This window comes from Pseudochaenichthys georgianus, chromosome 4 (genome assembly GCF_902827115.2).
Source record: "Pseudochaenichthys georgianus chromosome 4, fPseGeo1.2, whole genome shotgun sequence".
Taxonomy (NCBI): domain Eukaryota; kingdom Metazoa; phylum Chordata; class Actinopteri; order Perciformes; family Channichthyidae; genus Pseudochaenichthys; species Pseudochaenichthys georgianus.
In genome coordinates, this window is record NC_047506.1 from 9,729,348 (window position 1) to 9,743,083 (window position 13,736).

At 42.0% G+C, this 13,736-nt stretch overlaps 1 long non-coding RNA gene across 1 annotated transcript in view; it reads left to right on the top strand.

Annotated features, from left to right (window-relative positions):
* The first annotated feature begins 3,159 nt into the window (after positions 1-3,159).
* Positions 3,160-13,736, top strand: part of LOC139433744 (uncharacterized) — a 39,708-nt gene continuing 29,131 nt past the window's right edge. The window contains exons 1-2 of the long non-coding RNA XR_011643132.1: positions 3,160-3,497; positions 7,946-8,111. This is a non-coding gene — a long non-coding RNA (uncharacterized lncRNA). The remainder of the gene's footprint in view (positions 3,498-7,945; positions 8,112-13,736) is intronic.

Below are 13,736 nucleotides of genomic sequence, written 5' to 3' on the forward strand. Positions count from 1 at the left end.
AGCAGTCAACACTTAGCAAGGAATACTAGCATTAGCATTTCACGAAAAGCACACTGGGTCAAGCCCCTGGTTGAAAGTGAAACTGTTAATGAAGACACGAGTTGCTTTATTTACACAGACATGCACCGATACAGTTTCTGTTTCAGTATTTGCAACACAAATGTATCTATTAAGTACATACTTTTAGTATTTCTAGAAGCAGCTGAATCCCATTGCATCGTATCATACCATTAAGACCTGTGTGTGTTGATATTATGTTGGATTGAGATAATTGGATTTAGAAAGGAATTAGTCTAATCTAACACATTTGAAATGTGTCTGGCACAATAATGAAGGCTTGTATCGTCACGCATCAGTTTATCAGTATATAGGCTATACAGGAATCAAAGTCAATAGCAGCACATTTATGGCAGCCTGCTGACTGATTATCTGTGGTTTTCTTTGGTTGGAGGGAAGAAGTTCAACATTGGGTAAAACCATTAGGCTTGATGTTTCCATTTGATGAATATGTGTGAACTTTTGCAATATCAGCACAGACATGCACCATCTCTTTGTTTTGTACCACTTGTACAGATAAGGTTAGAATTGCAAACATGATCATGCTGCTAAGTTGCTTAATGTACATGATAGTTTACATGCACAATACTACCACTTTTATACTACACAGCTCTTTCTCTTTTCATTTAGATATACTGCACATATATTTTCACGCTAATTTGTCATATTTTTTTTGTCCTGTATACTTTCGATTCTATAGCAAGATATTTAGAACTGTTTTTTTTCTAAATTAGGGACAGAGATAAAAACTGCATTTGGAAAAAAACACATAATTTAAGAAACATTTCTTTACGCATCAACAACACACACTGATATGTTTTTTATTTGTTTCCAGGAACAAGACAGACTGGGAGGACAGTGGTAAAACAAGTTCAAAACAGACTGTACTCTATAGTGTTGGCACATATTTGGTGTAGCTTGAGGTGTGTTTTATGTGTTTTCATTAACAAGAGAGGTTGAGGGAGTGAGTAGAAAGTAAGTGGAGCGAGGAGACATGAACTATAAACAACAGAAATTGGACACATCATCAAGGGCAGCAGATAGCCCCTCTTCCCCAGCACCCTGCAATGAGCCATAGACATTCACTGAAGGCTAAATAGGAATCCCCCATAACCCCGCGACAGACTGACTGACTCTGCATAGTGTAGATCTCTCTCACACACACAGTCACTGCAACACACACTTAAATGCACACATGCATTTACACAGCAGCTTACAGACAGCACAGAAATAACCCCAGTCTTGGGGCATTACCATATTCACTATCTGCTCCCCTCATCTACTTATATCACACCGCAGCACCGTAGGGCTTAACCACATGCACTAATTTTAACAGTGGTTCAGTTATTCTGCTGTTCATCTTATTGACATCTTCTCTCTTTTTCTTGGTTTTCTTTAGAGCTGTTTTAATTTCTCTTTCACTTTCTCTCTTGTTTGCAGAGACATGTACGTTAACACCTAAATTGATACTGCAAAAGCACTTTTCTCACTGTTTATTTCATTAGTTTACATTCTGTCAGCCCTCCCACATTTCACGTCAACACCACAGTGTGATGCACAGGTGTCTGAGTGACAGGTGAAAGGAAAGGTCAGGAGTTCCTCAGCCTCGTAGTTCCTGACATTGTACGCCTCCTACAGCAGCGCTGATGTGCTTTGATTCCCCTCAGTGCTCAGTGAAGCGCCAGAGCAATGAGGAGGGGCTTTCTTCTGCCCTTTACCTTCAACATTTGCATGGCTCTCACTGTAAAGGGGTTTCCCTCAAACACAGACCAGTCAAAGGTCTCTCAAAGCCCGAGATTGTGGCCCAAGTTGTTTATTTAACTGTCAAAAATGATAAAGTCTTGAGGGTCTTCATCAACCCTGATGGTAGTAGTAGTAGACGTTGTAGTGATTGGGAAAACACCTGCGTGATGTTTCTGAGTATATTTTCTCATTTAGGATCCAACACTTCAACACGATAAACATTACACAAAGAAACCCATGTTTTCGGATAATCCCCTAATAATTCATAACAAAGACTTCTGCTGAATCCAGATAGCAACTGCTTTTTTTCTCTGAGATGATGTCTCTCAATACATTATAATCAGTTCAAACGGTTCAAACCCTATCCAGTAGCCTACTCTGTTGCACAGCACAAATTCAAATAAACTAAATAATACTTGTCTTATTGTACTATCTGTAGGTTTACATTTGAATTTACTACAGTCATTTTGATGACATCTACAACTCTCGTTTATCTGAACATCTTCTGCCAGCTTTGTAACATCGTGAAAAGTCATTTCATGCTTCCACAACAAGCTTTAGCGTTTTCAAGAGGATGATTCAGTGGTTTCGATCAGTACAAACATACTCGAGCGTGAGTAGCTTTTAATGAAGCAGAATTATGTAAGCAGCAATTCAAATATTGTGTTCACGAGATGAGTTGTGAAGAAGTTTGACATTTTAGGTTACAGCTTTTTTGCAGATAGTTACGTGAGAAGATCAATACCGCTCTCATGTCTGTATCGAACAGACTGTTAGCTTAGCTTAGCATAATGACTGAAAACAGCATAAAAGCAGTAAGCCTGGACCTGCTTAAAGGTGACGAAGTCTACACCTGTATCAGCACTTCTAAATCTCAAACATCAACACATTATTTTTTATGAAACTGTGTAAAAAGGACAGATTGCTGTTTTTTTCAGGGTTATTTGCCTCTGCCTGTCCAAGACCACCATAACAACTTAGGAAATTCCCCATTTCTGCTCTGTCATGATGGCTGCTCAGGAAACATGATCCTCTAATCCGCCCCCCGCTGCTTTCTGCATCAGGTCAAGCTCACTATCAAGAATGCTGTCTATTTCCAGTTGACCTGGCCAGACAGCTAGTTATATTCCCCGGGTTATGCGATTAAGGTTGCCTCAGTGGAGGAAGAGGAGGGTGAGGAAGATGAGTGTGGGGTTTCCTGGGAAGCTCCCAGTCAGACATCTGCTGCCATCACTCTATCTGTCTCCCACTCCCCTCCCTCCGACCCCACCATCACTGTCTGTCTGCTGTTCGCCCTCTCCCTGTATGTCAGAGGTGGCTCTTTGTGGCGAGCAGCAGCGCTCCACTGAATAATTCAAACATCCAGCAGGGACAGACAGTGGATTAAGTCCCTGTAGAGGAGGAGGAAAAGGAGAGATGAAGAGGAAGGACAGAGGGTTCTTTTCCCCATTAGATGTGAGGAGTCGAGGGGAATTTCATTGACAAGGCAGCAGGTGGTCATAAGTGTTAAATCAGCAGGGTAGAGAGAAGACGAACTGTAAGAGTGGAAAGAGAAACGGAGGAGGGAGTGAAAGAGTTAGTGAGCGGGCAGCGCGTCACATGACAAGCTGGAGATCCCGGAGCAAAGCCGGTCACCTGACTGACTGGAAATGCACCCTGCTGCCTGAGAGCGATTCCCAGAAGTCACGTCAGTGTGTGTGAGTATATGAGAACTGGGTGAATTATGTAACATGAATACATCACATAGGTGCACTTTTATACATTTAGAAAAAAGAATTCAGTTCTAATATTTAAAACATATTTAGTAAAATATGACAATATAAATACCAAGCTTCCCTTCACATTTCTGTTTCTGTTTACAGTAAACTGGGCAGCTGGGATGAAAAAATGATGTTCCTGAAACAAAACTTTGTGTTTAAACGTTCAACTTGCAGGGGGTGTTGAGGTAGTGAGACTGATCAGAGTTAACCAGGGTATTTCTCTCTTTTCTTTCTTCTTCTGCTGCTGCTGGACTTTTGGGCCAGCTGTCTCACGCCCACTCAGTCACACACAGATGCACGATCTCACACACCAAAACAACCAGGATGTAATTTACAGTTCAGTGTGCTCAAGTTCAGAAAGTCAGGGGGATTTGATCAGGTGTCTTTTTTTGGAAAAACTCCTAATCGATTTAAGTTTTAATTAAATGAGATCTGAGTGAAAGCTTATTGCTTTGCTACCTTTGCAGTTCCTCTTGAATGACACATGTTGGTCTGTAGGCCGAGGCCCCTGTGGTGAGTGACTAACCCTGTAGGTGGGTGTAGGATTAACACAATCTGATCAGTTTCACTTTTGTGCGTGTGTGTGTATAGTATTTTGTGATCTTAGACTTTTTCCTTTAAAGGTTTTCGAACAAGTTGTGTCGCCCTCACTCTCATAGTACAATTTTGTTAAAGAATGACAAAACGTACCAAATTTATGGTGAGATTAGAATAATTGTATTAAACCAAATCCGACTTCCGGTGTTTAACCCTTTAATGTTGTGCTATTTGCAGTATGGTCTTGATAATGCTGGTGTTTCAAATAAATAAAATATTGAAAAGTACAGGATAAGCATGGCTGTAAAAAAGTGATTAACATCTCAAGACCAGGGATATTAGATAAATCCTTTATTTGAATTCAATCTTTACCACTTATAAGCTTTTTCTGTCATTTTCAACCACAAAACCTGGTCTTTTTAGCGGGAAAAGTTTATTAATTTGTCAGGGAAAAGACGGAGAAGTTGTTATATGCTTACATGCTATTGATGTGTGAAGAGATACATTGGCTTAACTTTACATGTGTTTGTCACTTGTTGTTTTCACACGTGTGAAGGTACAAATCTAAAGGGGATTTGACATCATTGCCATTTTTGAACAGTAATTGAGAACATTTGAAATTACTTTAATGAAAAAGTATTACAGTTAGATCATAGCACTTTTTCATCTGGAGTAGAACGGTGAGTAAGATTTTAGTAACCATGATTTGAAGGTGTGACACTGTAATTGTTACTCATGCTTCATGGGAGGTTTCGCGCTCTGGCTTGCGTCGTGCTGTTTGTCGACACAGTTCATGCTAAGGCTGATGGAGCAGCATTCATAGCCCTGTGCATTCTGGGAGTGTGACAAAATAAACACATTGCAACCATATCTGCACAGCTCGTTGATGGACTTTATGGCCCTTCCCTGTGCGCAGCGCCTTCAGACTTTGTAGCAGTGGATGAAAAATGCACCCAGCATGAAAAGACATGAAATACTTTCCATGCACGCACAGTTTGTGTTCCCTGGAGGACGTCCGCACGTTAGTTTATGCGTCCCCAGTGGGAATCTGGTGTTTGCTTTAGTTCCGGGTGGGTTGCGCTCTGGGTTTTTGGGTCGGTGTTTTCAGGCCAGTAGCTCTAGAAACAGGACCGGCACGACTGCTGTGTTTTTAAAAGGAAGCTGTGTGGCTGTTTTTGCTCTCATCTCCAAAATGTTCCTGTAAAAGATTGAGAAATATGAAAAACTATCGCCTGGTTCTGGGTAAAAGTCGGTGAGGTAAATTCTTTGAAGCCTACTGAAAAAAACACCAGTGTTGGTTTCAGAGCGCCCACTCTTGTTTCAGAGCATCAATAATAAAGAGTCACTGCACAGATCAGACCTGCAATGAGCATATAAAAAACAAAGAGCTCATGTCTTTCCACCATCAATCAGACAGACATCTGGCAGCGATTCATTTTATTAAACTGCTGTGTATTTCACTTTTATACCTGCTCCTTTGTCTCTTTCTCCATCTTCCCTCCTCTCCGACCCCCTTCCTCTCCCTCTGACATAATTGAAGTGAGCTTCTCCTCTCCTATGTAACCCAACGCTCGGCCCACAGCACTAAAGTGTCGTTTGGGCCGCAGCTTAAGTACTCGGTGTGCTCTGTGCTGCGCTCTAACTCGTACAGATCAGCAGAATCCCAGATTAGACAAATGAATTATTCACCTTATTGCCTCAAATGCAGTTTGTGGTAAAAGATAGTTATAAACCCTATTAGACGTCTGACCCTGTTCATTTCACTGTTATGACCTGAGGATCCTGCTTCGACCAACATGCAGTGCAAAGTAAAGGGGCCCTGTCCCTTTCCTGTAGCGTGTTATATAGGTTTTGGAGCATGGAAATGGCTGAAATCCTCTCCCGAGACTGGCTCAGATCATCTCCCCTGCAGCTTTTATCTCCCGCTGTACTTTCTGCTGTATCATCTCCTCACCCTCCCTCCCCCTGCCTCGTCTCACTTTCCTCCTTCACCCTCCACTCTCACTACACTCTCCCTCGTCTCTTTCCAGTTATTGCTTTTTCCCTCCTCTTATCTGCCACATCATGCTATGTACTACTATCAATTTGTCCAGATTAAAGACAATTTATAAAGATATTTGAGGGTAAATTCGACATTTCTCCGAACTTATATGTACTAGCACATAAAAACATTACTTTTATACTTAAACAGACAAGATATCACATGTGAATTTGTGACCTTTAGAGGCTTTGATGGGAGGATTTTGTTAACTATTGACGGACCGATGCTAGCTGTTTTCAAATGTTTCCAGTCTTTATGCTACGCTAGGATACCTGGTTAACAGCTCCAGCTTCATATTAAACACATGAGAACGGTAACGGTACGTCCACACAGCAGCTTTTCAAAAATCTTGAAAATCTTGGAGCTGGGCGTGTCTGACAGTTTGGGGATTTTTTGCGAGCAATGCGACCAACAACCAATCACATGAATCTCCCGCCCCCGACATACAAAGCAAAAAACCCTGGGGATTTTATGCGAGCAATATATATATATATAAACTCCCCAAACAGGCGAAAACCTACCAGTTTCCCCCACTGTCTCTGCCACCTCCCTCCATGCCTGGTTCCTCCGGTTTGTATCCCGTTAATAGTTCTGGTCGTAAAGAACCGGGTGATTTGCTACCGTAATTTCTCGTTTGGAATATGAGGAAATGAACTGCGGTCTGGTTCTCCCTGCTTACACGCGGTTTGATTGGCTAGCGCTTCTACTGTCAGATTTGCATAAACGTGTTTGATTGGCTGGCGCTTCCAGCTCAGCTTCAAAAGTTGAACATTGCTCAACTTTTGAATCCTGGACATCCTGGAAATCTTCGCTTCGCTCCCCCACAATGCAGTTCGGCGAAAAGCGAGGCAAAGTGACGTCATCCCCATTCAAAGTCAATGGGCAGAGAAGCGTTGGAAGCGGTGGAAGTTTCTTCTGAAGCTGCTGTGTGGACGTACCGTTAAGATCTTCTTATGTAACCATCAGCAATAAAGAAAACAAATGCATATCTCGAAAATCTAACTGTTCAACTACAATAGCTTCTTATATTAAAGGTGGGGTAGGTAAGTTTCAGAAACCGGCTCTATTGCACTAAAATTTGAAAGTACACAGCCGAAAAGAATCCGCCCCTTCCTTCAGACTTCCTTACAGAGCACCTCCTCCAACACACATGAACGCGCAATACATGCCCAATTACGGCACGCCCAATGAGGGCACGAGATACATTTGTGCGTGCACGAGATGGAAGGCTGACAGACAGGGCGGTAATCCAATCGGCTAAACGGATTGGTCGTGCTTTTTACAGTATTACGGCTTCCACAGATGACGTTTTTTTATGGATTTGTTGTCAAAGCACTTAAGATATTCATTGCTATCGGGATGTTAAGAGCATTCCATGGAATATAACAAAAAGTGTATCTCGAGCCGGTTTCTCAAATGTACCTACCCCACCTTTAAGCTCTAGGCCTCTATGAATAGCTCCCTCCACTGTCTTCAGTTCATTTCTCCTTACTTTGTCCTCTGCCTCTTTTCCTCCGGCTTTTCTATGTCACCCCGCCATCTATTTGCATTTCTCCTGCTGCTTGTGTTTTATGCCCTCCGTCACACAGCAGTAAACACAAGAGCCACAGAGAGCGCTGGTTTGTTTTTTTAATTAGGTAAATGGACTTTAGTCTGCTGGACCAGACGGAAAAATCACTCTCTGCGCTCCAGCGCTGTCATAACGATTTCTTAAATTAATGAGTTCAACTAAATGTTATTAAAATCTTGCTGTGCAGCGGGTTGTGCGCACTTTTAACCACTGCTGTTTTTATTTTGGGTTTCCTAGGTTTGCTCTTGGGCTCTGAGAAGGTGAACACTCCACAGTTTCCAAAGAGCAGAGTCGACAGATGCTCGTGCCAAAAGGGGAATTCACCCACGCAGCGGCCGACCTCAGACCTCAGCTCTACCTGTGCCTGACAGGCTGCGATCGGAGGCTCACACACCCACAGAAGGTGAGGCCAGGCTGGGTTTGGAGGGCTGAGAAGTGGCCCTGCCCATCTTTCCAGGGAGGATCCCTTCAGACACAACAACAAACATGTGCTCAGACAGAGGGGTATTATCTGTTGTTATTATTGGAGATAATTATGTCAGATAATTATATCTATTAGCCACGCTGTGTCCTTTTAGCTACTCCAGTGTCAATATTATTCCAATCTCAGTCCTGAGAGCGTTGGACCTCATGGGAAAATACTGTGAGCCGGGTAGAGAGGGGGTGCGAATGGACCACGACATAAGTGAGGTGTTTTATTTATTTATGTAATAAAGCTCTAACAAAAATTATTTTAACTTAATAGTTGTATTTTTGTAGCAGTTTCATGGTATTCAAGAGCACTTATCACCAAAAAGAATCCACATTAGTATTAAAAAACAACACTAGTACAGAAAGTTAAAAGACTAAAACTTCTAGAAAACATAATGTATTATTTGTCTCAGCTAAATATATTAAAGAAAGGCCATAATATAAATGATTTACCAGTCTAAAGGCTTTAATTCCAAGCTTAAAATAAAAGTGACATCTGTGTTTTTTGTTATTAGACACACTGTCACCCAACATGCGTTGTTTCCTTGTCGTACATGCAGCTTTTCTGACTTTTGAGGGACTGTTTCTCTCACAGAGGGCTTTTGTGTGCTGCAGGTGTTGAGGTATATGAGGCCGTGCTAAGGAGTGTTTTATTCCTATGGGCCCCCTGGGGCCCCGAGGCCTGGTCCAAGAGAAAGACCAGAAGCTGTTTCAACTTCCTCTACTGTTGTTTTGTATGGAATACAACTTCAAACACTGTACGTCAGAGCACAGAGCCAACCACAGCAACACACACACACACACACACACACACACACACACACACACACACACACACACACACACACACACACACACACACACACACACACACACACACACACACACACACACACACACACACACACACACACACACACACACACACACACGCACACACACATTCTGTATGTTTTTCTCTCTTATTACCCAAATCAACCCACAAAGCCTCTTTCTGCTGTACTTTCAAATTAAGAGTGAATCTGTATTATTTTCAGCAGGTTCTGGAGAGAGAAGGCTTCGAAGGACAGGCTTATTGCTGTACATTACAAATATACTCTATAGTGATTGTTATCGGTGATAAAAGTGTTTGGAAGCATGGGATATAGGCTGGTTTGTTGGATTGTAGTCTGCAGGTTTATTTACATCAGTGCTGTGTGTTGGACACGGTTATTGTGACTTCTTAAGTTAGCAATGGTTCATCTACCAGTGATCGTGAGAGGCAGTTGGATCTAAATTTAATTTCCTATCGTGTGTTACTCCTTTGCCTTTTCTTCCGTATCACATTGACATCACTATGTTACACATTTGCACTTCTATTGGCTTGTGCTTCTAAGCATTGTATGCTAAGGGTAAGGACATCTCTTTGTGGCTGAACATTTGCATAATAGGATCCCTTTAACAGGATTCTCATAACGTTGTATTTTAGTCTGTAAAATATAAAGTAAAATTAAAACAAATTGCAAACATCTTTAAACTTGGACCTATTTACAATCCCTCTGCATCTCTCTGTGCTCTTGAAACGCATTTAAGAAGCGAGTAAATCGAAAACCTGTGTAAACACTTTTTAAGGCCAGGATTTCTCTTCATCCCTCTTATAGCAGATGACAGATCGTTTTTTTGTAAGCAGTTGCTGCTTCAATTTGAATGTGTTAGGTTGTTGCCTTACTAACCATGTCTTATATTTCAAAGATACAGAATCCTTAGGACAACTTTGGGAGACAAGATCCGCAAGGAATTATTTGTACTATAAATAATGTTGCACAAATCACTCAAGCTTAGAGTGATCATATACAATACAGAGTGTAATATTAGACTATAGCACCATAGGGAGTGCTGCCAGCAGGTAGGGCAGCCGAGGGGAGCGCTCGGTATGGATTGTGTTAGCGTCTCTAAAGCCCCTGGAGCCACAACACTGACCTTTCCTGTTATGGAAATGTACGGCGGGCTGTTCTAGGCCCACAGCCACACGCTGCTCGTTTGAATGGCCACACAGGCCCCCTTCTGCTGCCTGCTCCTTCCTGAAGACTGCTTTTACTGTTTGAGCTGCTTTGTTAATACACATTTGTGGAGCATTGTTCAACAGAATGGGCACAATGTGTCCCCTTTGTATGTTATTCCCTGTCTTTATTTTGGCAACCCCTTACTCTACTGTGTGGTACAGTTGTGCGGAAATGTATTCTGCACTCCTCATAATAACTGTTAAATAATGAGTGATGCTTTCTGTGTGTGCGTTGGATGAAGACCAATGGATTTGTGGATTCAAAAACATAATCGGGTGCAGAGAGTTTGTTTGCCTTTTTTCAGTTAGCTTCATGCTGCTCTCTTCCTCCCTCTCTCCTGTCCGTCACTGTGATTAGGGGCTAAACTGGAGCAAATGAAGTGACATGTTTTGCTTTGCAAAGAAAACAGAGCTGTGTTAATCCTCGCGCGTGGAGTGGTGTGCATGTCGGAGCGGGGGCTCACTGGGTCAGCGATGATGCAGCGCTGCGCTCTGTCCGCCATCATCTGGATTCTCCATATGTGATGTGATTAGAAAGCTATTTGCTCCTTGGCAATCTGGTCCAAGAAAAACACCTGCTTTATTAAAACAAAACAAATTACCCCATTTATCCCCGAAGACACAGCACCCTACGGTTTAGCCACCTGAATACATCACATGGACGGATTATTATAAACAAATGGAGGTTTTAGGAGTAAATCTGAGGACAGCGAACATGATCCTTATCGTGACGTATGGCTGCACTTTACCAAAATCTCCAGTATTTTTGTTTGACTGAAAGGCTTAACACAACAAAGCTGAACATGGCTGTTTAGATTATCACAAGTATTGTAATTTCTGTAAGTGATCCACTTTAGATAAACGTTGTGTGTCTCCGTATAGTAATTAGAAGAACTCTTAGATTTCAATTTTTATTTAAGGAATAATCTTTTTGTTTAACTTAAACATTATGTATTTCCACAACCTCTGCTCTAGTAGAACCAGGCTAAGTTTTCTCTGCAGTATATTGTAACATTCGGTCTGTATATTTCACATCAAAACAGATTGCCCCCGAGGGAATTACACTGTGCTGGGTTACATAAAAAACCAGCTACCTTGTAAAATAAATATTTCTGGATTGATGTGGCTGCCGTGTCAGAGAAATTGAAAGATCTACACCAGCTTTTCCAACACGTTCTATATAAATGGGAGATTTTAAGACAACAATTTTGGCTAGAGAGGTTTTTCCACAAGAAAGCTCCTTGAAGCAGGGGGGATTAAACACTGTGACGTAAACAAAGATCACTCCCTCAATGCTGGTAAAAATAGATTTGAACAAACATCTTGCCAACAGCAATTTGCATTCAATGTGAGTTGAAATATCCTAGAAATGCCACGCGGCTTGGCTCTGCATATCTTTGAGAAGCGTCCCTTTGTGGCGTCGTTTGTATCCCTGCAAGCTTTTCAACAGAAAGCCAGCGTTTGAGGAACGTTAGTGTTACAGTGTTAGCATAATAGTCAGCTGTAAGCCTGGATTGGTTGATTTGTCAGAGAAACTAAGCATGGCATGATAATCACTAATCTGTTGGGATTCTCTTTCAGTTTTGGAATTTGGTACAGTTCTGGATGCTTCTGATGTACAATGAGGCCTTTTCATACAATTAAATCTCAGTTGAATGTGTGTTATACTCAGGAATCTGTATGCAATTTACCTTGTGGGCTGCAACAGAAATCCTTGTTAGATTCTGTTCATTTTCAGGGTGCAACTAGAAGTCTTTCAGGCATGACTGTGGTCTTCTGTAGAAACCAAAGAAACAACAGCCTCATCTCCTCATCCATCAAACAGGGTTACCCCCTTCTGTTAAATCTGTAAATACAAGGAACACATACAGTATTTCCCTGTTCCTCAGAGTTTGAGACTGTTTTTCACTTCCTTATGCAAAATCTTCGTCTCTCTTTTTCTACGCTTCAGTGGACATCAGCTTTCTGTCTGTCTGCTTGATGTTTGAAGTCTCTCCTTCTTTTACTCTCTCTTCTGCTCACCCGGTGTTACTTCATGCAGACGTCCCCTCTGCCCCTCGATGTCTCTGTTTGAATGTGCCTATTTTCCTATTCTGTGTGCTGAACGTGTAGACTACGTAGGATGCAATGGGAGGATGGCCAAAAGCAGCATGATTGACATAACACAACAAAAAAGTAGGACTCCCAGACAGTATTATTCCCACACTACTAGATATTCATTGTTTTGTCATCATGTTGTTTGTCTCTACAAGAGTCCCTATTGTCATATCTGAATTGAATAGTGGACTGTATTGTACGTTGTTAATTGTATCAAAATGTCAGAATTAAATCCTGTATTGTTTCAAAGCCAGATGTACACAATTCTTTTTTCAATCATTAACTCATTGTGGCTGTTCTCTGACTCCTGTTTGTTGTAACAGACTCCTCTACACAAAATAAAATAGGCCAATTCATCAAATAGTTGTTAACCAACAGACTAACTGACAGACAAACAATGGCGTCCCTGAAGCCTGACGTAAAAGAGGACAATATTCAGAGAAAAGTCATTTTGAATGCTGTTATTTTAAAAATAAGAAAAACTTCTTTCACCCCTAACCCTAACTGAGTCAACCAAACATAGTACACATCTGCTGCCAGTGATCACATCGTAATGTCTGTTGAAGATATCCTCCATAAAGGGTTCAACACAGTTTGTCTAGAAGTTGAAATTAGCGACTGCTCAAGACGACGACGTGTGGTGTGCAGACAGACTGGCCAAGTTAACCACTTTAAAAGGGTTTTCAGTCAGAACCATGTTTTCCCTATCTTGCTTTCCCAGTCTCTGTCAGCATCACACCAACAACCATAAGCAGGGATTTTATTTGTCATGAATTGGCTCACTTACGCAAAGAAGACAAAGGTCTAAATCTGTTCTTTCAGCACTTCTCTGTGCGCTTCTCACCCTAACAGACAGACAGACAGGATTCAAGCACCAGCAAGTGTTCGTGCGTGCGTGCATGTGTTTGTCTAACGACTGTGTGCATGTGCATGTGTGTGTCGGTGTCAGCTTGTGTGCATTTTTGGAGAAGAGATGTGTTCGTGAGTTCAGAGGAGGAGAGCGGTTGGCTGAAAGTACAGTTAAGAGAGATGAAGCACATGTTAAACCTGGGTGGTGCCAGGAGGCAGCAGCCATTGGCACGGGACTAACAAGTGTGTATATCTGTGTGCTTTTGTGTGTGAGAGTGTATAGTAAATGGTGGGGGGGGCTTGTCTCGGTATTGCATTAGCTGTGCCCTTATAAAGACGGGAGCGGGATATACTGTTCTCATACTGAAATGCCATATTAAACAAACACAAGCAGTGTGTGTGTGTGTGTGTGTGTGTGTGTGTGTGTGTGTGTGTGTGTGTGTGTGTGTGTGTGTGTGTGTGTGTGTGTGTGTGTGTGTGTGTGTGTGTGTGTGTGCGTGCGTGCGTGCGTGCGTGCGTGCGTGCGTGCGTGCGTGCGTGTGTGTGTGTGTTGGGAGATGGTGTCTTTCT